General features: G+C 37.7%; 1 long non-coding RNA gene across 2 annotated transcripts in view; it reads left to right on the top strand.

Moving 5' to 3' along the window:
* LOC131504567 (uncharacterized) overlaps window positions 1-23,720 on the top strand; it is an 86,301-nt gene extending 62,581 nt beyond the window's left edge. The window contains exon 6 of one of the 2 annotated variants that reach the window (XR_009258058.1): window positions 23,219-23,720. This is a non-coding gene — a long non-coding RNA (uncharacterized LOC131504567). The remainder of the gene's footprint in view (window positions 1-23,218) is intronic. The other variant, XR_009258059.1, reaches the window with a different exon arrangement.
* Window positions 23,721-25,521: the final 1,801 nt, after the last annotated feature.

Genomic DNA, 25,521 nt, shown 5'->3' with positions numbered 1-25,521 from the left:
CTATGTGTTCCTTTCATTTGGTACTAGAAAGTAGAATGCAAGTTTTAGTTTGCATTTTTCATTACTGGCTCAACAATATGGAACAAAAAAGATTTCTTTCTGACATCTCTCTTCAAGATAAGAAAATTAAAAGGTTGGGCTTCAGATACAAAAGAGAAGGGAACAAACCAAAATTATCTCGTCCTTTGTGTGCAACATATGGTAGAATTGGCTCAGATTTAATTCTGAAGAAAATGAGAACATCAGTCAAGGACAATGCAATTGCAGTGACTGTTTATGCCTCAGTGAGAGATATCACCATAATATGAATCGCCAGTATTTGCAGTCACTGCTCTTGGAGCTCAAGAAAATGTGAGCCCTAGGTCTTATATGAGAAATTTATAATGGTGTGAAGGAAGTTTCCAATATATATCTCTCCACAAGTGTATGAAAGGTGCCCATATTTGCAGATTTGATAGCACCTATCCAAAAGCTTGATGGAGAGGAAGAAATCACATTGAATACATGTATCAATTAAATGGAAACTAAAACCTTCTCAAAAAAAAAAAAAAAGGCAAATGCCTGATAGGAAGACGTTAAAATCATCAGGCAGATTGTATGCCATTCTCTGTAGGTCAATGACTTTAGCTCTGTCAGGATCCACTGTGTGCACAGACCCTGTCCTTGCTGAAAAGCGTACATGAAATCAATACTTACAACCATAGTGGGATCTCTATGGAAATGCAAGGTGTCATCCCATTTCCTGAAATTATGAACGAGAAAACAAAGTTAAGACATATCCAGATCCGACAGAGAAAATTCATATTGTCAGAAAATTAGAAATAGAGCAACAATATGAAAGTACTTAATATCATTGAATTATACGCTTAAAAAAGAGAAAGAATGTTAAAAGCAGAAAGGAGGGCTTGGTGTATAGTATCGGCCCTTTCTTCTCAGATGAAGAAAATGAATTTTTTGAAGGTTAAATGTACTTGGTAGGAAGTTGTGGGGCTTGCCAGGGGTTTTATCAAGTGATAGAGGAAAAACTTCCCCACTGAAAAGTGTTGTGATTATATTCCACAAGTCATGTTTGTTCAAATCCCCATTTCAGATATATTGAGCACATAGCAAGTGCTGGACACTGGACAGTGGTTGGATATGAGTGAAATGCTGCCAGTTCAATTGTAATGGTTAGAAGCAATCACCTCTTTTGAAATTGATGGGAGCTCCTCAGATCTCAAATGCTAAAACATGTGCAGTTAAAACAGATAATTAAGATGGCATTTAATTTCTCACTATTACCTTTTAGCAAGGGATGAGATATTAGAAAACTTTAGTCTTTATCTTTCAAGTTATTATAAGAAAACCTTGCAACAGAGATGATGAGGTCCAAGTGAGAAAGGAAGTAATTACAACATTTTTAAAGTTTATTCATTTATTTTGAGAAAGAGAGAGAGAGCGTGAGTGGGGTAGGGGCAGAGAGAGAGGGAGAGAGAGAGAATCCCAAGAAGGCTCCACACTATTAGCACAGAGTCTGACATGGGGCTTGAACTCACAAACTGTGAGATCATGACCTGAGCAGAAACTGATGTGGATGCTTAACCGACGGAACCACCCAGGTGCCCTAATTATAAAATATTTTTTACATAACTCGAACCTTATGAATATTAGAGCTATAGGTATATATATGTGTGTCTGTGTGTGTGTATAAATAAATAAATTTATATATATATATATATATATATATATGTGTGTGTGTGTGTGTGTGTGTGTGTATATATATATATACACATATATAAAGGCCCTGTTCTTAAAGAACTCATAGCCAAGTCCAACGCATACAGGTGGAGGAACGTCAAGAACTCTACATTACTCGAGAAAGATTTTATTTTGTTCAGTTTAAATGAACTTTGAAAAATTAAATTTTGTAGCCAACAACAACTCACTTTTTAAAAATTAGAACCAGTGATTAGGACAGAAATTGAATGCCAGTTTCTAAATTCCTGATGGGAAGAAATCCCAAAGTTAGTTAGTGATGCATCAGTCACGTCTTTTTTTAATTGAAAGTGTCTATCTTGAGATTTTCACACAGTTAATAGGCTAGAGTGAGAATCTTCTGCATGATAATTTTTTACCTTTTGAACATACCATTGTTGTCAGATATTCTCATTCAGATTTAATTGTTCTGGGGTGAGATCTAGGAATTGGAATTTTTTAAAAAGTCTGAGAAGGTGATTCTGATATGCCAGTATTGACAACCACTGTCATAAATCATTATTTCTCAGAGAGCTATACTCACAGTTAAGATCATTTTAGTTGGTACTAAATCACTTTAAGTTGTAATTATGAAGGTTTTTGATGTGTATCATAAAAACATATATAAGTAGTCAGTGGGTATTCTTATTTAGGACAAGCAAAAGATTATAAAAAGTGAGCTACTTAAAAATAGATTGTCTATATATCTATCAATGTCTATGTCTATCTATGTCTGTCTATCTATCTATCTGTCTATCTATCTATCTATCTATCTGTATATCACTTATAAGAGTACAGTTGGCAAAGGTTGTGAAGGCATGATATAAATGATTGAATTTTAGACAACCCTGAGCTGGATTATGAGATAAGAGAGGAAATATGGAGGGCCAAGGAATTTGGAAGATAAAATAGATTTTAAGATCAATGATGAGATGGGAAGCAAATAGCATAAGGCAAAGATCATATTTTCAAGCATTCTTTGTCAAATGTACTTGGATCAAGATATTTAAAAATGAAAGGAGTATGTGGGTAGGATTGATACACTTTTATGTAAACAAAGAAGCCTTACTGGTACTATTGCCTGTGTGGATGGCTTACCCACATATCTGTAGATTTGGACTGGATTGGGTTGACCATGAGATGACACTTCAGGCATTATTTCCACCTGTGAACATTGAAGGAATCCATAACATTATAGCAAAGGAAACAAAGAGTAAGCCCCAAGAAGTAAATGCTGCTTAAAATCAATGTGGGTGGGCAGTTATTTTCATTGGTTCCATAGGTGTCACCCTATGTGCTCTAAGAGCTTGGCATGTAGTGAGCAGTTCTGTGAATATTGACAGGGAAATCAGTAATAGCAGGGAAATGAGTGTTTAACATCCCAAAAGATAATTCTGTCATTGGTTCAACAGAAAAGTCAGAGTGACACAGTAATTTTATCTCCTGTGGCAACTTTAATTGGCCAGCAGTGACTGCTGAAAGAATGCACTGAGGAACACTTTGAGGATGAGTCTGTCTCATGGAAAAGAATGTCATGATGAGTTAGTGTGACCATCAAGGAAGTTACATAGGGGAGTGGCAGTACCGTGGTCATATCCTCCATTTCTGAAAATGGTTACTCTGTTGTTTGAGGCTATAACATTCAGCAAAATGATCTTAGTCAAGGTAAAACTTGACAGTTTAAAACAAATAAACTCTTCTGAAAGAATGGTAAGTTTCTCACTGCACCAGATAAGACAGAATACGTAGATTAGTACTTTCTGTTTCTGCTTTCATAGTGCATGAACTTCTGACTTTCAGTCTTGCACTTCATTCTGTAAGTCAGTATCTCCTTATTCTTTAATATGCCTGCTTACGAAATGACACATTTGGAAATAAAGTTGTTTTAAATAGCAGTTTTTACAGCTAGCTGCTCCTGACTATTAATCTCTAAGTTAATATAACAATAAAGAGGTTAAGTGATCAGCCTAAGTCTCCTTGGCAGTGAGTATACAATCTCAGCTTTCTTCTAAGAGAACTTGGGTACCTTGTTCTGGGAGGGAAGCCAGATATCATGGCTAAGTGCCCCTGGATCCTGTTGTTTAATCACAGGAGTTGTCTTGTATCTGAGTACGTATTTTATGGTTATTAACCTTAGCTATCATAAAGAGTTGACATCCAGGGAGAATTATGCTGGCGTGAAAACATACATGCATGTTTTTTTCCACCAAGATATTTCTCTCCAGGAGACATTTCCTGATTGGAATCAGTGTCCGTTTACACTGGTGTTCAAAAAGACATCATTTCTCCTCTCTCAACATCTCTTTCTCTTTTCTTTTTCAACCATTCATTCAAAAATAGGAATATATTATGAGTCAGGTACTGGTTTAGACTCCAGCAATATAACATTGAACAAACAGACACTATTTTACCTCATATATTCTTATTTCAAACAAACAAATTTAATCACATTAGAGAGTGATATACGAAATTATAGGAGAGTAAAAGGGAACAATGGGAGCACATAAGGGACATAGATTGTGGGACATCAAAGAGGTCTTCCTGGAAGAAGTAACATTTTGGCAAAGTCCTGAAACCTCAAAAGAAGTAATCCAAGTGAGGTGAGAGGCTGAGGTATGAGCATGTGGAAGGAGAGGAGGGAAAAAGGTCCAAGGCTAAGAAAGAGCATGTCACTCAAGGAGGTGAAAGACTTCACTGTGATGGGAATATGAAAGTGGAGTGGGGAGAATGTAGTTGGAGATTGCAGCCTCCACCACAAAATATAGTATTTGGAGGATATTTTAATGAGTATGAACCTTATCTTGAAAACAAAGAAGCGGTACTGAAGGCTTTCAATGGTCTGACATGATCAGATTTGCATTTTAGAAAGGTTTTGCTCTTTTCTCTTTTTCTTTCTTAACATATATATGATATGTATTATGCACCATATCAAGATAGATTGAATTTTTCAGGTGCTTGTTACTGTGGAAGAGACTGGAAACAGACCCTTAAACCCTAGTGGAAGATATATAAATTATAAATTGAGTATATGACATCCAAAGTACAATGAATATGACAGTGATCTTGTGATAACTTTATTTAGAAAATACTGCTGATTTACTCCCCTCTATGGTGATATCATGGACATGTCTCCCTTGTTTAGAAAATCTGTTGTTAGGGGCGCCTGGTGGCTCAGTCGGTTAAGCATCCAATTTCGGCTCAGGTCATGATCTCACGGTTCCTGAGTTCAAGCCCTACATTGGGCTCTGTGCCAAGAGGTAAGAGCCTGGAGCCTGCTTTAGATTCCGTGTCTCTCTCTCTCTCTTCTCCTCCCCAGCTAATGCTCTTTCTTTCTCTCAAAAATGAATAAATGTGAAAAAAAGTTAAAAAAAAGAAAGAAAGAAAATCTGTTGTTAAATGGAGAAAGGAAAGGAGTCACTCTATCTCCCCTTGATGAATTGTGTTTCTTAATTTTAAGTAACAGAAATCAAACTCAATCTAGCTTATGGAAGAATGAGAATTTACCAGTTTATCTGTTGGAGGGGCTGGAGTGATTGGAAGCAGAGATTCAACCCATCTTCCTGCTTGTTGACTTTATATCTTAAGCACTGTTATCCACGAGGAAGGAGACATAGCACTGGTTTTCCTAATGTCTTAGATTAGATTCTCCAGAAACAGACCCCCCAAAAGGATTTATTAAAAATGTCTCTGGAAAAATCTGATAAAGGCATGGAGACAAATAGACTCAAGAAAATTAGAAGAAAAAAGCTGTCCTAAAGTTAAGTTTGAGAACTTATATTTTCAGTGGTAAAATTTCCTGAAATTGTGATTTTTTTTTTTTCTTCAGAAGTTCCTGGCATCCCAGGTCTAGGAATGAGAAAGCAGGTACTGGGACTGACCTAGAGTTGGTGTTTGCTGAGTGGGTGTGATGGAAGAAAAGGGGTACTTGGGAAAAGAGGATGTTGAAGGAAATCATGCAAATGGAGAGAAGGAAAGACAGCAGGACACTGTTGAAGAAAAATAAAAGAACCAGGGGAACTTTCTGAGGAATCAAACGTATGCGGAGCTGAAAGGAAAGGTGTTTGTATTGGGTTCCTACTGACTGCCACAAACTTAACATGTTAAAACAATAGAAATTTGTTCTCTTATAAGTTCTCAAGAAGAAGTCTGAAATGAGTTTTATGTGACTAAAATCAAGGTGTTTCCAGGACTGGTTCCTTCTGGAGGATCTATGGGTGAATCCATTCCTTGCCTCTTCCAATTTATGGTGGCTGCTGGCATTCCTTGGCTTGTGGCAGCATTATTCCAATTTCTGCTTCTGTCATCACATTGTTGTCTCCACCACTATGGTAGCATCTCCCACTATCTTTAAAAGGACACTTGTGATTACCTCATTGTTTCCACCTGTTTTGCATTACATCTGCAAAGTTCTTTATACCATATAAGTTAGCATATTTACAGGGTCTGGGTTTGGCTTAGAAGTGTTGGAGAGGGGCTTTTTTGGGGGCACCTGGGTGGCTCAGTCAGTTAAGCATCCGACTTCGGCTCAGGTCATGATCTCATGGTCTGTGAGTTCGAGCCCCGCGTCAGGCTCTGTGCTGACAGCTCAGAGCCTGGAGCCTGTTTCAGATTCTGTGTCTCCCTCTCTCTCTGTCCCTCCCCCTGTTCACACTCTGTCTCTCTCTGTCTCAAAAATAAATAAAAGTTAAAAAAAATTTTAAAAAAAAGTGTTGGAGAGGGGCTTTTTTCAAACTCCTACATCACTGTATCAAGATTGAAGATTGTTTATGTTCACAGTTCCCAGTGGAAAAAAATATATATATAATTGAAGTATAGTCACGAATGGGTATGAATGAAGATCATTAAGTCAGTCCAGGAAATAAAAGAGTAGGGCATTGGATGAGCCATTCTCTTGGATCCTGGAACCATCAGGGTATAGATGGACTTGGGATTCCTTAAGACAATGGTTGAGTAACTTGCTATTGGCCACACCATTTGTAAGGGCTAGAAGTATTCTTACTACTTTTACCAAATATTCAACATTTAGTTAGTTTAGGGAGACCTATGAAAAAAGACGAGGAGGAAATCCATTTTCTCTCTGTTCCAAGGCAAGTTTGATTGTATTCTCCATTTGTACCTCTTGTTTTTCCTTCCAGCTCTCCCTTTGAGCCCCAGACCACAATGCTACCAGATCTATTCTCAGTCCTTCTCTGCTTTTTCAGTGCCCTAGGAGACTGATTTCTGTGAAGGGGATCTCCCAGGGTCTTCTTGCCCTCTGACTTCCAGTTGGGTTTGCAACAGGGGAGCCTCTGGCAGGGGATCGGAAAAGAGGAGTATTGGTATAGTTATGCACCCACCTCCCGCTCCAGCCCTGACTACCATGGCCCTGGCAGTGACTACGTATCTCCATGGACAAAGTTCCTGTGTAGTGGGCTCTTTCCCAGCTTCAGGTCTTTCTGACCTCTGGTAACTCTGTTCTCTCTTTTTGCTCAGCTTCCTGCTGTTGCTAGATTCTGGGTGCTTCATTATCCCATTTGTTCCTTGACTCTATAATTCTCTGTATACAATCTCCTTTGAATGATCTTCAGGTAAGCCCTTTTGAAAGTTTTTTTTTTTCTTTCTGAAACTCTGGTATAATAGGGCATAATTCTAGCTGTTCATAGTATTTTCTTAAATTATAATTATAGGTTGACATGTCTTCAGAAATCTCTTGGACACTCTTTTTTATTGTGTGGTAAAATAAGCAAATAAATAAACAAAACTACAAGTCTTTTTTACCTGCTATTGGTAATGTTTTCTGTGACTTGTATCATTTAAGCTTGTCTTCAGTTATGAGTAATAGAAAACATTACCAAGAGTGAGTAATTGGAGTTTGTTTTTTTTTTTTTTTTTTTTAATTTTTTTTTTTTTTAATTTTTTTTTTTCAACGTTTATTCATTTTTGGGACAGAGAGAGACAGAGCATGAATGGGGGAGGGGCAGAGAGAGAGGGAGACACAGAATCGGAAACAGGATCGAGGCTCCGAGCCATCGGCCCAGAGCCCGACGCGGGGCTCGAACTCACGGACCGCGAGATCGTGACCTGGCTGAAGTCGGACGCTTAACCGACTGCGCCACCCAGGCGCCCCTGGAGTTTGTTTTTATCACATACAAGAAGAATGAATATGATCAGATGCTGATATTGCTTCAGCGCCTCAATATTTCAAGGCTTTGGCTATCACCTTCATGATTCTTCAGTCTTTCCCTCTTGGGTACAAGATGGCTGCCAGGGCTTATTATCTGTGTTCCAGGCAGGAACCAGAGGGAAAGATGGCCACACCCACATTTATACTATTACATGTTCAGAAAAGTAATCCTTTCTCAGAAGGATTTTCTGTCCAGAAGATAGTCTGCTTATGCCTTATTTATCAGAAATGGCTTACGAAGTCACTGCTAGGTGCAAAGAAGACAAGAAAAGCAGTAACATTCGATTTTTTCTACAAAGGAGATAGGCAAGGGAAAAGAAGTTTGGAAATAGATGTTAATTAAGTGAGGATGTCTTCTGTACTCTCTTTGTACGTAATCCTACCAAATCATCTAAGGGCATGCATTATGAAGTCGGAGTGCTGAGTTCTAACACTAGGTCCACTATATTCTACCTGTTGAATTTGGGAAACAACTTAATCTCTCATTGCTTCACTTTCAAGTGAGGATAATAAAAAAGTTTTTCTCTCATAGGGTTACTGTGATGACCAAATGAGTTAGTATATGTGCAGCATTTAGAACAACATTGACACATGGTAGGCACTATTTAAATTGTTGTCTGATTTTTTGTTGTTTCTACCAAAACCCTCGAAGCAAAGGCTATAGGAAATAGAAAACGCAAGGGCCAATACAAAGTAACAGGGCGAAGCTTGGTCGAATTGTGAAATTAAAGATTATTTCCTCCTTCATTCATTTTTTCCTTCAACCTTATCCATTCTCTTTGCAGACTCATATTGCCACCCAGATATCCATCACCCTCCTGTCATGCTATAACAGGAGCTGCTATAACACTCCACCTCTAATTACTGAATGCATTCACAATGTACCAATCAATCTGTCACACATATTTTTTATGTCCTTACTGTGTGCTAGGGGCTGGGAAAAAAATGGTAAGTAATACAGCTATGGCCCTTCTGTGATGATGCTTGTAGTCCAGTTGGGAAGCTGATATTAAAAAATAATTAGAGAATTAATTGGTATTTGCTATATTCAAAATTGGAAAATTTCAGTATTCTATGACAACATGCTAATCTTAGGAGCCCACGAAAGCTTGCCTCAGGAAGTAGCATTGATGCTAAGACTCGAAGGTTGAATAGGAACTAGTTGGGTAGAGAGGTGACATTGGGGCTGGGGCAGAGAAGCAGAGTTTCAAGGGCAGAGGCCTAGAAGAAGGATGAGGCCTGGTGTTTGAGGAGCTATGGGCCTATGTCTCTCTTTTCTATGCCATCAGAATCCCTGTGTCCCACTCCCTCTGTGCTGCTCCCAGCATTCTAAGTGGACAGGTAATTATTTGGTGAAACCCTAATTACCCAGGCCACCCAAGAGCCTCAGGGTTTTCCCTTCCCCTAGTTTCCCTGAAGCAAAAAGACCTTGATAAGCAAATCTACACTTGAAATGTTCAAGATTTCTAAGCTTTGATACTCTGTTTTCAGGGCTATTTGTATTTGAACAAGAAGCATTTAAACATAAATGCTTACTTCATAAAGGGTGACTTCTCCATTAGTGGAGATTTCAGTCCTTTGCCTGGGAATTTCTTTTTGCTCTAAGGAGTTGGAGGGATGAGGCAGACTATTAATGCCCAATATAAAATCACCTCTGAAGGTAAAGTTATATCTCAAGCATGTTGGCACTAATAATGATGTGGAAAACTTACGCTATGGTTTAGTATTAGCTGGAACATAATTATTCCTTATTTATTAACACAATTAAACATTTATATTATTCCCCTTTTATGAAAATCAAAACTTTGAAATCCTGCTTGGAAAATGAGAATAGAAATGAGTTTTTAATCCCCTGGATTTGGCTACACTGAATATTCTTTTCTTCATTACTAGTTTGTGCTTAACCCATATAGTCAGATCCTTCAGGAAGCAGTGGCTTACTTAGGTGTGGTATCCATCCATCATTTCCTCTCGCTCCAGAGCTCCCCTGTGGCTGCTGAGTGCAGGAAGGGCTGATGCTTGCTGTGACTTCCATTTGCTCCTGAGGGGGAAAGTGAAGTTTCCAATCTTGTAATGTCATGTCCAGCCATAAATAGATGATTCAAAAGCCACATTTCTGAGGAGCAAGAGGTTAAAGGGAGCCTTGAGTGTTATAAGTGGTCAACATGCATTCTTCAAGATGGTCTCATTAACTAAACATGGAATGCAGAAGCATTTGTCAATATTATACATGCTGTTTTAGACTGCATTAATAAAAGATTCATTGGTGCTCCACTTCACATCGGTTTTGCCAATTTGAATCTCTTTTAAATGACTGCCTTCTTTGTTTTGTAGCTTACAGCTAAGCTTTTATAGTTACTCTAGCTCTCTCTAGGCTGTCTGTTCCACTGCTCACTCGTGCTCATATACCCAATTATTTCTGTTCTATAAAAGGTATCTGCCTTTCTTAGTGTATGCATTTATATGTTTATTTATACATTGGTTTATTCCAAAATGTTTTTGACACAGTTCAATAGACCGGACACTAGATTTTATGATCATTTTGGTTGCTCAGAAGCTATCCAAAAACTTCTACTATTTTCATTTGAAAACACAAATATTCTCTTCAGATTTTTTTAAATTTAATTCTTGTAAAAGGTATGGTCTCTTTAATAAGCTAGTTACATCTGATGCTGAGGTGTAAGTCTGATTCAAAATACAAAAGTCCACAGCTGTTACCAAGGAAATCAATGACCTTTTTTTTTAAGTAGCTGTTGGGATGCAAGTTAGTTTCCTAAGAAATCTCTAATTGGAAACTTTAGTCCTCAAAAGTCTGCTGGGGATGTGACTATGTGTCTAAAGGTTATAATGTCTAGTAGCATGTGAGGTTAGGGGTGTACAACAAAAAGTCATTTTTTTTCAAGTGTAAATAACAAGTGTTGAGACTTTCAGCTCCTCCTGGGATTACCAGATATTTGGAAGATACTTGATTTAAATTGGTTTGACTTAAAAAGCAAATAGAGCTGACAACAGAGAAAAACTGCAAGGGACATTTTTTTCTAATTTTTTAAAAATTTATTTATTTATTTTGAGAGAGAGAAAGAGAGCATGAGTGTCGTAGGGGCAGAAAGAGAGGGAGAGAGAGAGGGAGAGAGATTGAGAGAATCCTAAGCAGGCTCCATGCTGTCTGTGCAGAGCACGGTGTGGGGCTCAAACTCATGAACCCGTGAGATCATGATCTGAGCCAAAATCAAGAGTCCAAGCTTAACTGACTGAGCCACCCAGGTACCCCTGCAAGGGGCACTTTAACTGCTAATGACTAGGAACTGCATACAAACCAAAGCTTTTGAATATCCAATGGTGATATTCAAATGTTTTTGTTGAAGCAGAATAAGAAAATTCAAAATCAAGACAATGTTGAATTATACCTAGATATTTGTATTTAAAATGACTATAGTGTATATATTTGTAATAAGTCCTAGATTAATGAAAACATTGCCTAAATTGTACACTAGATTTCCTTTTCCCCTATATCCACATTAGGGGAAAGTTCAACTGATACCATTTATTAATTTATTGAAGGGAAATTTCTCCATCTCTTAATATGGCAAGAAACTATTCAAGGCCTCATGGATACAGAACATATTCTCCTACATTCGAAGAGTTTACTATAGTCCACTGGTAGAGTCAAATACTCAGCTCTCATAATGCAGTGAGATATATGTCATAACAAAGCTATTCATGCGACGTTATGAGAATGTAAAGAAGCAACATAGAGGAAAGGCACCGAACCCAACCTGGGAGAAGGAAAAGGATTTAGAAAAGTCTTCTTAGGGGCGCCTGGGTGGCTTGGTTGGTTGAGCGTCTGACTTCAGCTCAGGGCATGATCTCATGGTTCATGGGTTCGAGCCCTGCGATGGGCTCTGAGCTGACACCTCAGAGTCTGGAGCCTGCCTCAGATCCTGTGTCTCCCTCTCTCCCTCTCTCCCTGCCCCTCCCCTGCTCATGCTCCGTCTCTCCCTGTCTCAAAAATAAGTATAAACATTAAAAAAAAAAATTAGAAAATTCTTCTTAGAGGAGGCAATGCTTCCATTTATTTGCATAAGAATTTAAAAACTACAGGAGCAAAAACAGAAAGGCCATACTCTAAAGTCTACTTTTCAACTAGTGTTAGCTCTTTACATTGCATCTTTTAAAAAAAATTTTTTTTTATGTTTTATATTTGAGAGAGAGACAGAGAGACAGAGAGCAAGTAGGGGAGGGGCAGAGAGACAGAGACAGAATCCGAAGCAGGCTCCAGGCTCTAAGCTGTCAGCACAGAGCCCAAGGCGGGGCTCGAACTCACAAACTGTGCGATCATGACCTGAGCGGAAGTTGGATGCTTAACCAACTGAGCCACCCAGGTACCTCCGTTACATCTTGATTCACAGTAACCAAATGTTAAGATATAGTATAAAGCAACAATATATTAAGATAGTATAGTGTTGGCTCAAGAGTAAGAATGTGATCTGAATTCAGAAGAAAGAGCCCCAAAACTGTTCTTATAATATGTAGGAATTATATTTTGGGATTTATTATATAATAAATAAGGTATCACAAACAGATGGGGAATAAGATTATTTGATAAATTCTGCTAGGAAAATTGATGTTTGGGGACAAAAATCAAGCTGACCTTCCTGTTATAACATATGTCAAAATTAATGCCCGATGAATGAAAAATTTGATATAAAAATGAAATAATTTAAAAATCAGAAAATATGAATTAATTTTAACTCTAAGATGATGAAAAATATACTGGTATATATTGGTACACTGGACTTGATAAAAAAAATCTGTGTGTGCAAAAATGATCATATTTATTTTTTTTTCCAACTTTTTTTTTTTTTTATTTATTTTTGGGACAGAGAGAGACAGAGCACGAACGGGGGAGGGGCAGAGAGAGAGGGAGACACAGAATCGGAAACAGGCTCCAGGCTCGAGCCATCAGCCCAGAGCCTGACGCGGGGCTCGAACTCACAGACCGCGAGATCGTGACCTGGCTGAAGTCGGACGCTTAACCGACTGCGCCACCCAGGCGCCCCAAAAATGATCATATTTAAAAGTATATGTTTAACTGGGGAAATTTTAGCAAAAAAAAAAAATATGGCACAGTTTACATATACTTAAAAAAAAAATCACCTCCAGCCCAATAAGAAAAACACTACAGTAGAATGGGCAAAGAGCACAAGAAGAAAGTTTCCAAAAACTTATTACTGTTAAATATATGGAAAAATAGGGAAGAATATTCAAAATGACAGTGTCTTAATTTGGAGTATTTTAGCAAAATACCATATACTAGATGGACTACAACAAAAGACACTTATCTATAACACTTCTGGAGGCTGGGAAGTCTATGGTCAAGGTGCTAGCATGGTCAGATTCTGGTAAGGGCCTTCTTCCTGACCTGTAAATGGCTACCTTCTTGCTGTACAGACATTTGGTGGAGAGAGGAAAAGGAAGAAAGCTCTGGGATGTCTTTTCTTTAGGGACACTGATCCCATAATGAAGGTTCCATGACCTCATCTAAACTTAATTACCTCCCAAAGGCCCCATTTTCTAATACCATTACATTGAGGGCTATATGAGTCCAGTGGACGCAAAACACCTATGTTTCAGGTGTGCCACATAGTGATTTAACCTCTTTATACTCATCTTCAATATTCTTAATTTTTTTCTTACCCAGGGTCTCTAAGCATCTGAACTAGAAGAAATAATTCTTATGCTCTTAAATCCAATTCTTTAATGATCAGTTAATGTTAGTATCTAGTTTTTCAAAACACTGTTATTGCCTGTTTATCCTATACTGTTTAGAATTTGGAAACTGGTATCTTTTTATCATGTGCAAATGCAAGAAAAATGCTTATTTTCATTAAGGTAGATTTAGATCCTTCTTGTCTGAAGATTTATATAGTACATAAATAGATCTTACATGTGTTGTGATTAACTTAATTGTATCTTGGTACTGTTATCCTCATACCATTGGATTTAATTACATTGCATTATGCCTGGTAATTAAATAGAATAAAATATCATTATATCATTAGTTGGTTTTATAAGGCCTTGAAATCTATTCTAAGAGCTAATACATATAAGTATGTATTACAAGTTTTCACCACTAAGATCAATGCTCCTAGAATTGTTACTGGTCACTGAGTTGTCAGGTGTACATTTGCCAATTACTTGGAATTTGAGCTCAAAGGCACCAATGTGCACTGATTTGGGCGAAGGCTTCCAATTCAACCAGGAGGATGACCATCATTTTGTATCATCTTACTTTTAAATTTGTTCTCTCCCAGACGGGAACCCTCTTGCACTGTTGGTGGGAATGCAAATTGGTGCAGCCGCTCTGGAAAGCAGTGTGGAGGTTCCTCAGAAAATTAAAAATAGACCTACCCTATGACCCAGCAATAGCACTGCTAGGAATTTATCCAAGGGATACAGGAGTACTGATGCATAGGGGCACTTGTACCCCAATGTTTATAGCAGCACTCTCAACAATAGCCAAATTATGGAAAGAGCCTAAATGTCCATCAACTGATGAATGGATAAAGAAATTGTGGTTTATATACACAATGGAATACTACGTGGCAATGAGAAAAAATGAAATATGGCCTTTTGTAGCAACGTGGATGGAACTGGAGAGTGTGATGCTAAGTGAAATAAGCCATACAGAGAAAGACAGATACCATATGGTTTCACTCTTATGTGGATCCTGAGAAACGTAACAGAAACCCATGGGGGAGGGGAAGGGAAAAAAAAAAAAAAAAAAAAGAGGTTAGAGTGGGAGAGAGCCAAAGCATAAGAGACTGTTAAAAACTGAGAACAAACTGAGGGTTGATGGGGGGTGGGAGGGAGGGCAGGGTGGGTGATGGGTATTGAGGAGGGCACCTTTTGGGATGAGCACTGGGTGTTGTATGGAAACCAATTTGACAGTAAATTTCACATATTAAAAAATAAATAAATAAATAAATTAAAAAAAAAAAAAATTTGTTCTCTCCCAAATGGGGGTATTGAAAGATTAAAGCAATGACCAGCAAACACATTTTGGCTGAATTGTCTGTGACTATGCAATTAACAGAAAAAAAGTTATCATTTATAATCAGCTGAGTTGTGTTTTCCAGTGATCTTGACACTGCTAGTATAGTGTATCTTGTAAATCTTTCCATGATGCCATGAACAATGACATGAGGGTGGAAATATGCTGATTGAAAGGCAAGCTGGAACTATAGTTGTGACCACAATCCATACTGTGTACAATTATGAAAAAGATATGCCTTCCAACAAGGGCCAGGTGTATGCCTTTTCTTCTCGAGTGACACTTGTTTCTGTCTCCATCTTGACAGTCATAGTTTCAAGCTATTCTTTTTTTTTATCAAACCTTGCTTTCTTCACAGAACGTGGAACTGATATGTAGAGGTGCCCTGCTGCATCCCAGGAACTGTGTCATGTATGATGTGTCATTTAAATCTCACAACCACCTTGTAAGTAGGCTGTATTATTACAGTTTTACAGATAAGCAAACTGAGACTTAGATAAAATATATTGCTTAAGAGAAGCTGGGTAGAAAGTGGCATGTCTGGTATTTAAACCTAGTTCTTTTTAGTTCCAAAGATATTAACCATTTCTTTTCTACTGTGTTGACTCACAGGAGGTTGTTTGTTTGTTTGTTTGTTGAAATTAAATGGCCTCCTACCATTATCCCATGAACATTGAGGTTATTTGTAATGTAGACATGTGAATGTTGCATTCAGCAAGGATGTCTATGGAACCCCTCTAGGAACTGTGAGGATGAACATTTAACATTCCCCTTTATTTTTTTAAAAATTCTTTTTTATTCTTTATTTATTTTTGAGAGAGAGAGACAGTGAGACAGAGTGCAAGTCGAGGAGGAAAAGAGAGAGAGGGAGACACAGAATCCAAAGCAGGATCCAAGGTCTGAGCTGTCAGCACAGAGCCTGATGCAGGGCTCAAACTCACGAACTGCAAGATCATGACCTCAGCCAAAGTCAGATGCTTAACCAACTGAGCCACCCAGATGCCCCTAACATTCCCCATCTTGATCTAGAATTTGAGAAGGGTAGGTATCATTCTTGGATATTTAAAAACAATTTCCCCAGGTAGAAGGAAGTTGAAAGCAAAATAAAAGAATACCTTTTAGGATTCACAAAATTATGAGAATTCAGCTACGTATTGTAGTGTGTTTTTAAAGTGTTTATGTCTCTCTTGTTATTCACTAGCATTTAGTGCAGATATACCAAATATGCCAATCTTGCCTCAGCTTTGCTACAGAGTGTTGTAAGTGTTACAGAATGTTATGCTTAAGTCAGAATATTAAAAGGAACCCCAAACTACCCCTCAGACTCACCCTATTTAATCCATATTTCTTTTAAGGAGGCTTTGCCATGAATTTACTCATAGAACTAGATTCTTAGTGATTGTGGCCCCAAGCTTATAGAAAAAGACAGATTTTTTTCTTTAAGTTTTTTATTTTGAAATGATTTTAGATTTACAAAAAGGTTTCAAGGGTAGTACAGAGAGTTTTGTATATCTGATATATACTCCATCATCCCCTAACATTAACATTTTATATAACCATGTACATTTATCAAGACTAAGAAATGAACATTGGTACATTACTATCAACTAAATTCCAGACTTTGTTCAGGTTTTACCAGTTTTCCCACTAATTTCCTTTTTCTTTTCCAGGATCCAATTCAGTATATCACATTGCACTTAATCATCATGTCTTCTTAGTGAGAGGAGACAGTTTTTAATGTTGAGTAGTAATGATGGCAACGATGCAAAAGACTCAGAAAAGGTAGTTGTAGGTGGAAGGGAAAGTTTATTAATCAACTCCTCTAAGTCCAGAGACAAAAGGAGTGTCCTTCCAGGAGGAAACAATACTGGAAGATCACCATGACTCTCTCTTCCCTATTGCCCCTTTATTTTTTTCTCTAAAGGATAAGATTGAGGAGAACATCATTGTTGACCAAAGCAGTAGTCTCTTTTCCCTCTCCAGCATGTCTTCAAGTGGTACCCACTCTCCTGTTTGCTAATTGTTCCATACACTGAACTCTTAGGAACCAGAGCCTTTAGCCTCTGCATGATATGTAGAGGTGCCCTGCTGCATCCCAGGAACTGTGTTATGTATGATGTGTCATTTAAATCTCACAACCACCTTGTAAGTAGGCTGTATTATTACAGTTTTACAGATAAGCAAACTGAAACTTAGATAAAATATATTGTTTAAAAGAAGCTGGGTAGAAAGTGGCATGTCTGGTATTTAAACCTAGTTCTTTTTAATTCCAAAGATATTAACCACACTCCTCTAGCTGCTTCCCTGCAAGTAGATGGATGAGTCAGTTCACATTACGTGGGACAGGGTAGGAAAATCCATTTGGATCTTTTTTTAGCGTGAAAAAGCTAATATTCTGAGATCCACAATTCCATCTATTTCCTATGTTTATTTTTCATACTGTTTAAAATGCAGAGAGGACAAACGTTGTGATTAGCTCCTTGCAGAATTTGTAGCACAGATCATTTGGTGTATGGCTTGCTTTTTGTCATGGTGTTATAAAAAATAATCTACATTGATTAAAAATCATTTTTAAAGATGTAATTTAAAAACACTTTCTATAAAATAAAGCACTGTTAAATCATCAAAATTCCTCATGCAACAATTTACTAATCATATGTGTATATATGCGTGTATGTGTACATATAGACATATTCTGCCTAATACACCTCTTACATGTGTTTATGTGTGTATATATATTATATGTTAATACATATGTAGGTACATATATGAATAGATGTGCATAAATTTATACATATATGTATATGTACATACATGGCTAAATACATATATGCATATATACACATATACATCCTATAATATACATATTCTAGCCTGTATGTCACATATTAATCAAAATAGGATGGGGCGCCTGGGTGGCACAGTCGGTTAAGCGTCCGACTTCAGCCAGGTCACGATCTCGCGGTCCGTGAGTCCAAGCCCCGCGTCAGGCTCTGGGCTGATGGCTCGGAGCCTGGAGCCTGTTTCCGATTCTGTGTCTCCCTCTCTCTCTGCCCCTTCCCCGTTCATGCTCTGTCTCTCTCTGTCCCAAAAATAAATAAAAAATGTTGAAAAAAAAATTAAAAAAAAAATAGGTTGAGTTGTGTTGGGCTAACAAACAATTTCAAAGTTGCAACTTATTTCCTGCTCACATTATATATGCATTGCTGACTGACTTGAGACTCAACTCCCCAGTCACTGAGGAAGCCAGGTCAATGAGGACTCTACCATGTGGTGGTTGCACCACCTAGAACACAAGCCCTCTCAATCACTCAGCATGGTAAAAGAGAGCTTGGGCAATTAAACATGAGATTTCCACCATCTCAGTTAGGTACAATTTATACTCACAATTTGTTGGTCAGAATCCATCACAGTGTTTAATTCAACTTAAAGGGCCAATAATCACATCTTCTAGGTGTACAGAAGGCAGGGGAGAATCAAGTATTGAAGAAAAATTATATATAATGTGTACTACATGAAAAAACTCACTTATGTGAAAAATTACTTGTGTAACAGGTCAGGGTAAATAACACTAGCATAACACTAGTATAACAAGTTGCTCCAGATTCCAATGACTTAATATAATTAAAGTTTGTTTTTACTCATTTGACAACATAATGCAACTGGCAGGAAGTCAGTACTCCAGGCAGTCAGGTAGGGACTTTAAGATCTAACATTTTGTGACATAAAGACTGAAAAGTGACAACAATAAAGAGACAGTTAGTTCTATTTTACTTCTAGTTTGAGTATAAGGTGAATGGTCAGATCAGTTTTGTCTTGTATCAGATGGTTCGATCCCATAACAAATTAAGTGAGCAGCACCCTGCTCAAAGGGATTGTTCATCCGCTAATTTCCTTAGCGCTCTGATGTGCTACAAACTACTTTTTTGATTGTAGAAAATAACATCCTGATACATAAGCAATGTTTTGAAAGAATAAATTAGTCATCCTGGCTTATCTAAATTGGGCTAGACTGCTATTGAAAAGGGGTAATTTAGAGGAGTTTTTAAAGAAAAATTTATCTTCTCAACTTTGCTTCTTCCTTGTTCTCTTTCTTGCCTTACGTTACTTTTAAACTGTTCAGCCACTCCAGCATATAAATTTACTACTGACTAAAGTTGTATTTGCTATTTCCTGAGTTCTTGATTTATATGGTCCAGTTCCTCAGCATGAATGGCTTGAGGTCTGGGGCTACTTGTCCTCCCTTTGCTCAAGTAAACAAACAAAAGAAAGTTAGTACATAGCTCAGTACATTTAAGATTTGTAAATAACTTGTCATTTCAAAGTGAACTAAAAGCCTTGAAACTTCAACCGGGATTCATCTGAAATTATGTGGGGTTATTAAAATATGCCATAGAACTCATAAAAATATGTACAAATTTATTTTAGAGCTACATTATCCTCATGGTTAAAGATTGGTTGGAGAGAGCCCAGTACTTAAGTAAGGAATTCTTGGTTCTTGCTCTGGGTCAGTCATTAATGACCTCTATGACCTTGGGCAAGAGTTGAGTATTAGATGACTCCTAATTATAACTATCTGTGAGTTGTTGACTAAACTGGATGCAGCAATTTCTACTGTGGCCTTACAGCTTCTGGATTTTCACTGTGGAACCAGAGAATGCATCTGAATAGTTGACCAGTGATCTGGATCCATATTTTTTAGTGCTTATCCTGTTGATTGAATTTAATAGCTGTGCCAATGTTCACTGTCTAAAATCACCTAATGGTGGCCCCTTGGTTGGTTCCCTTTTTGGCGTTGTATATTCACTTCCCTTTGGTTAATTGCAGGGTGGAAATTAGGGTAGCTAAAACAGGAACAGACCCTGGGGACTCCACTTTATAGCCTGTATAAACAAATGACCAGTGACTAGGCAGAGAAGCCTGGAAACAATAATTTTCCAATTGAAGTAAAAAGGGAATAATAATTAATATACTACCAAACAAAGGGAATGACAAACTAGAATAAATATTAATCTATAAATTCTGGATACCAAGTGAAACACCTGGCCAGTTCAGTTATTGGGTATCATGCCACCTGATGCCCAAATCTTTAGATGAACTTAATAAGAGAAATATAACTGAAAGGCAAAGATGGTATCTTCTGTTTTTCTGGTATATTCTCTACATCAACTGGTCCTCAAAAGTTACTTTTAGCACTAACCACTTAATACCTTTCCCATTCTGTGATACTTATGCCATCAGAGTCTTAGGAGCAGATAGGTTTTCATCTCTTCTGATTGATATAGAACATGTACGTAGGACCACCCATCTTTATTTATCCATGCTTTAACAATATAACAATTGGGCTTATGGTCTTGTATTTTGATTTTTCCTACTTGACTTCTGGCTGCTTTTATGTAACATTTTCAGCAGAATAATATTGAATGATAGATTCTGGGTCAGCTTTCATATTCCTTATTTGTGTTCCCAGTTGCAGGCTTATGTAAAGAGGTAAGAATGAATCATGAATATGTTGGTGGTTTTATTTGCCACCTGGGAGTCCTAACTTTAAAGTGAGACATTTGAGTTTTGAGTACTTGAGCCTGCTGCACACATTAAAACATATTTTTGATGGTATAAATGCTTGATTTAATTCTCTGTCCTCACATTGTCTCAGAGAGTTATTGCATATTTCCTTTAACCTGTGTGTTCAAAAATAAGTGAATGATTGTGTTAGTCATGAGGTAGAATATAAATGGTTTCCATGCTTCTCTAGGGCATCTTTCTTCAATGAAGCCTGTCCAATCCTCAACTGTGTTAATATCCGGAGACAAGACAAAGGCACAGTTAATTTATAAATGCATAGTTATGAGGCAAAACTAAATGCTAGCATCACATAAAGCCTTTGCATGATGCCTGCTTGTTCAGGCATGTATGACACTGTGAGTACAGTTGACTGAGCACAGCAGTTGTGTAAAATCAGGTTAATATGTTCTAAACTATCCATTAGAGAGAGATCTCAAGGGACAGACTATCATTTCAACTACTAAAAACAGAGACAGAAAAAGGTCCGGTGATAATTCCAACTTTCTTGACAGAAATTTACTATGATTTCTATAAACTTTCTTTGCTTGTATTTATAACATGCATCTATTTGGAGGTTTGCATTCCTCCAAATAACTCAACTATAAATTATTCTTCATTTTGGGTTTGACTCTATGGAAATTCTCTGAGCATAATGTCATCTTTTGAGTGTGAAGGTGGTGTTGTATTTTCTTAAGATTGTATTAGATAATGCCTTCTTGACACTATGTAGAGCAAAAAATTCTAATAACAAAGGACAGATTCTCAGAAGAGACTTAATCAGTTGTGTCTCTTCACTTGGATGAGGGAGATAAGATTACTCCAAAAGAACAGATGCCAATATCCTGCTGAGCCAAACTCAAAATGACATAGGTAGCAATGTAGGTCTATCCACTGATGAGGTGCATCTGAATTTCATCATACTGCTCTTTTATTTCAAAAATGATTAATATTAATTCAGTGTTAGTTTAAATTTTTTAAAAATTTTATTTATTTTTGATAGAGAGAGACAGAGCACAAGTTGGGGAGGGGCAGAGAGAGAAGAAGACACAGAATCCGAAGCAGGCTCCAGGCTCCGAGCTGTCAGCACAGAGCCCGACGCGGGGCTCGAACTCACAAATTGTGACATCAGGACCTGAGCCGAAGTCGGAAGCTCAACCATCTGAGCCACCCAGGTGCCCCAATCCAGTGTTAGTTTAAATATCAGCATTCAAAATTTAAATAACCCAGCAGGAATATAAATGGTCATCAGGATTACACAAAGTTCTTGGGCAACTGTTAATATTCTCCACATTTTCTTGACCTTCTGACTTTCTTATACTAGTCAAACATAGAAAAAAATCCTAAACCAGCATGTTTGCTTGTCAAGTTCAGAAAGAAGAGAATGATGATGATGGGTTTTGCCTGAGCTTACGTAATTTCTCGCCCTCTTGAGAAGTTGATTTTATGTGTATCAATTATTTTCATCCTTTCCATTACACATTTCACACTTTCTATACTCTAGGCTCTGGGGATATGGAAGTGAGTAATTCTATACTCTAATTTAGTCTGAAATGCCTGTGTGCATTCATTAAAAAAAATTATTGTCTCCTAACTATATATCAGGAAACAGGTACCTGGGATACATTAGTTAAATAAAGATTTTAGCCTTTATGGAGTGTACATTCTAGTGGGAGAAGGCAAGGTATGAACAAAAAACATAATGAAAAGTAAATATTATAGAGTGCCAGAAGGTGTTAATTATATTTTTTAAAAGGAAAAGAGTGTGGTAAGGAGAATCAATAGTACAACAATATGGGAGCAGGGAGGAAAGCATGTAGAGTTTGCAATTTTAAATGAGGCTGTTGGGATAAACCACAATGAGAAGAAGACATCTGATCAAAGAATTGAAGGAGGTGAAAGAGTCAGCTATGTGCATAACTGGGAAAATATTCACGGGGAAGGAACAGCCAGATCCATCCCCTTAAGGCAGGAGAATGTCTGTTGTGTTTGAACAACAATGAGAATGGTTAGTGTGGATGGAGTGAATTGATCCCCAATGTGAATATGTAAATGTCTTCTAAAGCCCAACCCAATTTTTGTGAGTGGAAGAGTTGGATACAATTAACCTACAGCATGATGAAAAAGGAACCAAAAAAATACTGAGCACCTAGTATTTGTACCTTATGTTTTCTTAGTTTATCTTCACATTAATCTATAGAGGGAGTTATTGTAATCGCCATTTCACAAATTGGAATAATAATACATAGATAGGTTATGAGACCAAGGTTACAAAGTGATCAAGTAATGGGGCTGCGATTTGATCCCTTTGAATCCTGAATTATTTTGGCTACACCATCCAAACTCACCAGTAGTCATTGCTTTGAGGTTCAATTTCTGAACAAAGCAGCCACAAATATCTAAAGATTACTAAAACTCAACTCCAACCTAGCAAGTAGTGTCATACTGGTTAATAGGGCCAGAAGTGACTATGACTCCCACTTGTTTTCTGTCACTCACCTATTTCCCGTCACTCCTTTCCCTGTTTACAGGAAGAGAAGCTGTTGAAGGTGACCTAGGTAGAGATCACAGACATCAAGAGATGCAGACAACCATTTAAAACAACCCACCAAAGAGAGCTGTATGACCAGCCTGTGTTCCAATTAGTGTCCCCTTTAGGTCACATTCCTGAGCAGTCATTGATAACACCTGCTTCTTCTTTCCAGCGTGTAACTGCTGGAGTATTCTGGAGCAGTCAGCTGGGACATCCAATAACGAAACCTCTGCCTGCAGACCCCCTCCATTCCAAAGATTGGAATCTACCTGTAATAATAATGTATTTTACCTCCACATGCAGTTCTTAGCATGAAATTGTGAATGTTTACATTGTAAAATTTCATTTCTGACCAAGTCTGAGATTTGTAATCCTTCCTTCCCTGAGGACATAAATTGTCTGTTTTCTGATAAGCTCCTTTATTATCTGTGCTTGACCCTCTCTCTTATTACATTGAAAAATAATAAAAAATTTACGATTACAGTGTACCACACACACATACACATGCTTACTGAGTCATGCTCTTACTTCAGATAAAATGTGTACAATGGCTGTGTAAAATATAATGCAACAAGATTAAAGCCAGATCCGCTGACTGCATTGTTAAGGTTTGCATACCGATGGGAAAGAAAGAAAATTAAAACCAGTTTTTTGGAGGACATGGTATAGATAGGATCCTGGGCACACACACTTAATTTCCTCCCGTGAATTTGGGCTGCTGTGGGAATAAAGTAGAAAAGCCTATAACCTGGAAAAAACTAGGCCTCCCTGTGGTCAGTTTTAGCACAGTGTTGCCAACAGAAGAAACACAAATCTAACTCTGATTAGGCTTTCAAAAAAAATGGAATCTTGATTTCCACTTTTTCCTGGATGATGGACTAAAAACACTGAGTGACCCTCCACTGCAGTACAACTGGATTGCGTCTGAAGTATTGCAAACGTACCCTTTAAATGTATTCCTCAGATGACAGTGAGAAAAATCTCCAATGACAAAAGGAAAGGAAGAAAGAGGAAAAAAAGGAGAAGAAAAAGAGAGGAGAAGAGGAAGAATGAGCTGAAACTCAAATACTGAACCATGAGTGGTAAGCAGATGGGTTACCTGGTTACCTGGCAGCTGAAGTCCATGTGCTGAGATGCAGAGACCCAGCCCCCAGTCTGTTGCAAAGCTCAGAAATAGAACCTGAGATTTTCACATTAAATCAGGGCCCTCAAAGTGGGCTAACGTGGTCACAGGTCATTCCACCCCACCTCCAGGTGGAAGATAAAAATCATCTTGGGATGAAAGCATTGGGACCTCCAGGCTACCATAGAGCAAATCCTTCCCCTGAAACTGGTGGCCATCTGAAAAGCACTGTTTAAAAACCTCTGGCTCCTAATGAGTCATGATTATGTTGGTTTGTTTGTTTTTAATTAAAAAATTTTTTTTAATGTTTATTTATTTTTGAGAGAGAGACAAACAGACAGACACTGAAGCAGGCTCCAGGATCTGAGCTGTCAGAACAGAGCCTGACACAGGGCTCCAACTCACAAGCTGTGAGATCATGACCTGAGCCAAAGTCAGATTCTTAACAGACTGAGTCACCCAGTCACCCTTTCATAATTAGGTTTAATTGGAGGATCCATTCTTCAGGGAAAAAAATAAAATCCATCTGGTGTTGTTCCAGAGATATACCTGAGCTATTAGGACATTGCACATAATTGTGATCATGATTTGATGTCCGAAATGATGAGAGAAGTTAAGTCAACAGAATCTTTGCTAAGCTTCTGTCACAATGTGTCATATCGGTGTGCCACTCATTATATTAATAATCACAACAACAATAATACAGCAATAATAGCAAATACTTAAAGAATGCTTTTTTTTGTGTGTGTTAGGCACTATCCTAAGAACAAATGTACTGAACTATTTTAGCAAATGTGTTGTCTTTATTTTATAGATAAGAAAACTGCAGCACAGGGAGGTTACATTCTTGTTCACATGGATGATAAGCACTGAAACCTGGCAATATGGATCTATGCTAACACTAGCATATTGGAGGAACTAAATACATAATATTTATTTCAATATCTTTTCTGTTTGCTGACCTATTGATTGGTCTTGGATGGGCTGGAAAGTAACAGAGATCACTTTATTTTCATCTCAAAATCTTCTAGCTCCCAGGCCTTTCCAGAACCTGGGCCTAACCCAGTTTGCAGTCTCCTACCTTTGGTGGGAACTAGCATTTGTTCTTGGCATTGCTCTATGTCCTAGAATCTACCACAAGGTTGCAGATTATTCTCATTCAGGGACCTTGGAGCAGGAACTACTCTTTTTCACTAAGAGTCCATTGAGTTTTCACAGGATTATTGATATGGGTGAAGCACTACAAATATGAAACTGCCTTATTTCATAGTTCTAAGTAGTAGGATAATGTGAGAGACAAAAATGACATTTGTTATGAATTTCAATCATCTCTTTAATCCAGACTTATGTAA

The sequence above is a fragment of the Neofelis nebulosa genome, chromosome 2, assembly GCF_028018385.1.
Source record: "Neofelis nebulosa isolate mNeoNeb1 chromosome 2, mNeoNeb1.pri, whole genome shotgun sequence".
NCBI lineage: Eukaryota > Metazoa > Chordata > Mammalia > Carnivora > Felidae > Neofelis > Neofelis nebulosa.
The sequence above is the reverse complement of the archived record's forward strand: the minus strand, read 5'-3'. Positions and strand labels throughout refer to the sequence as shown.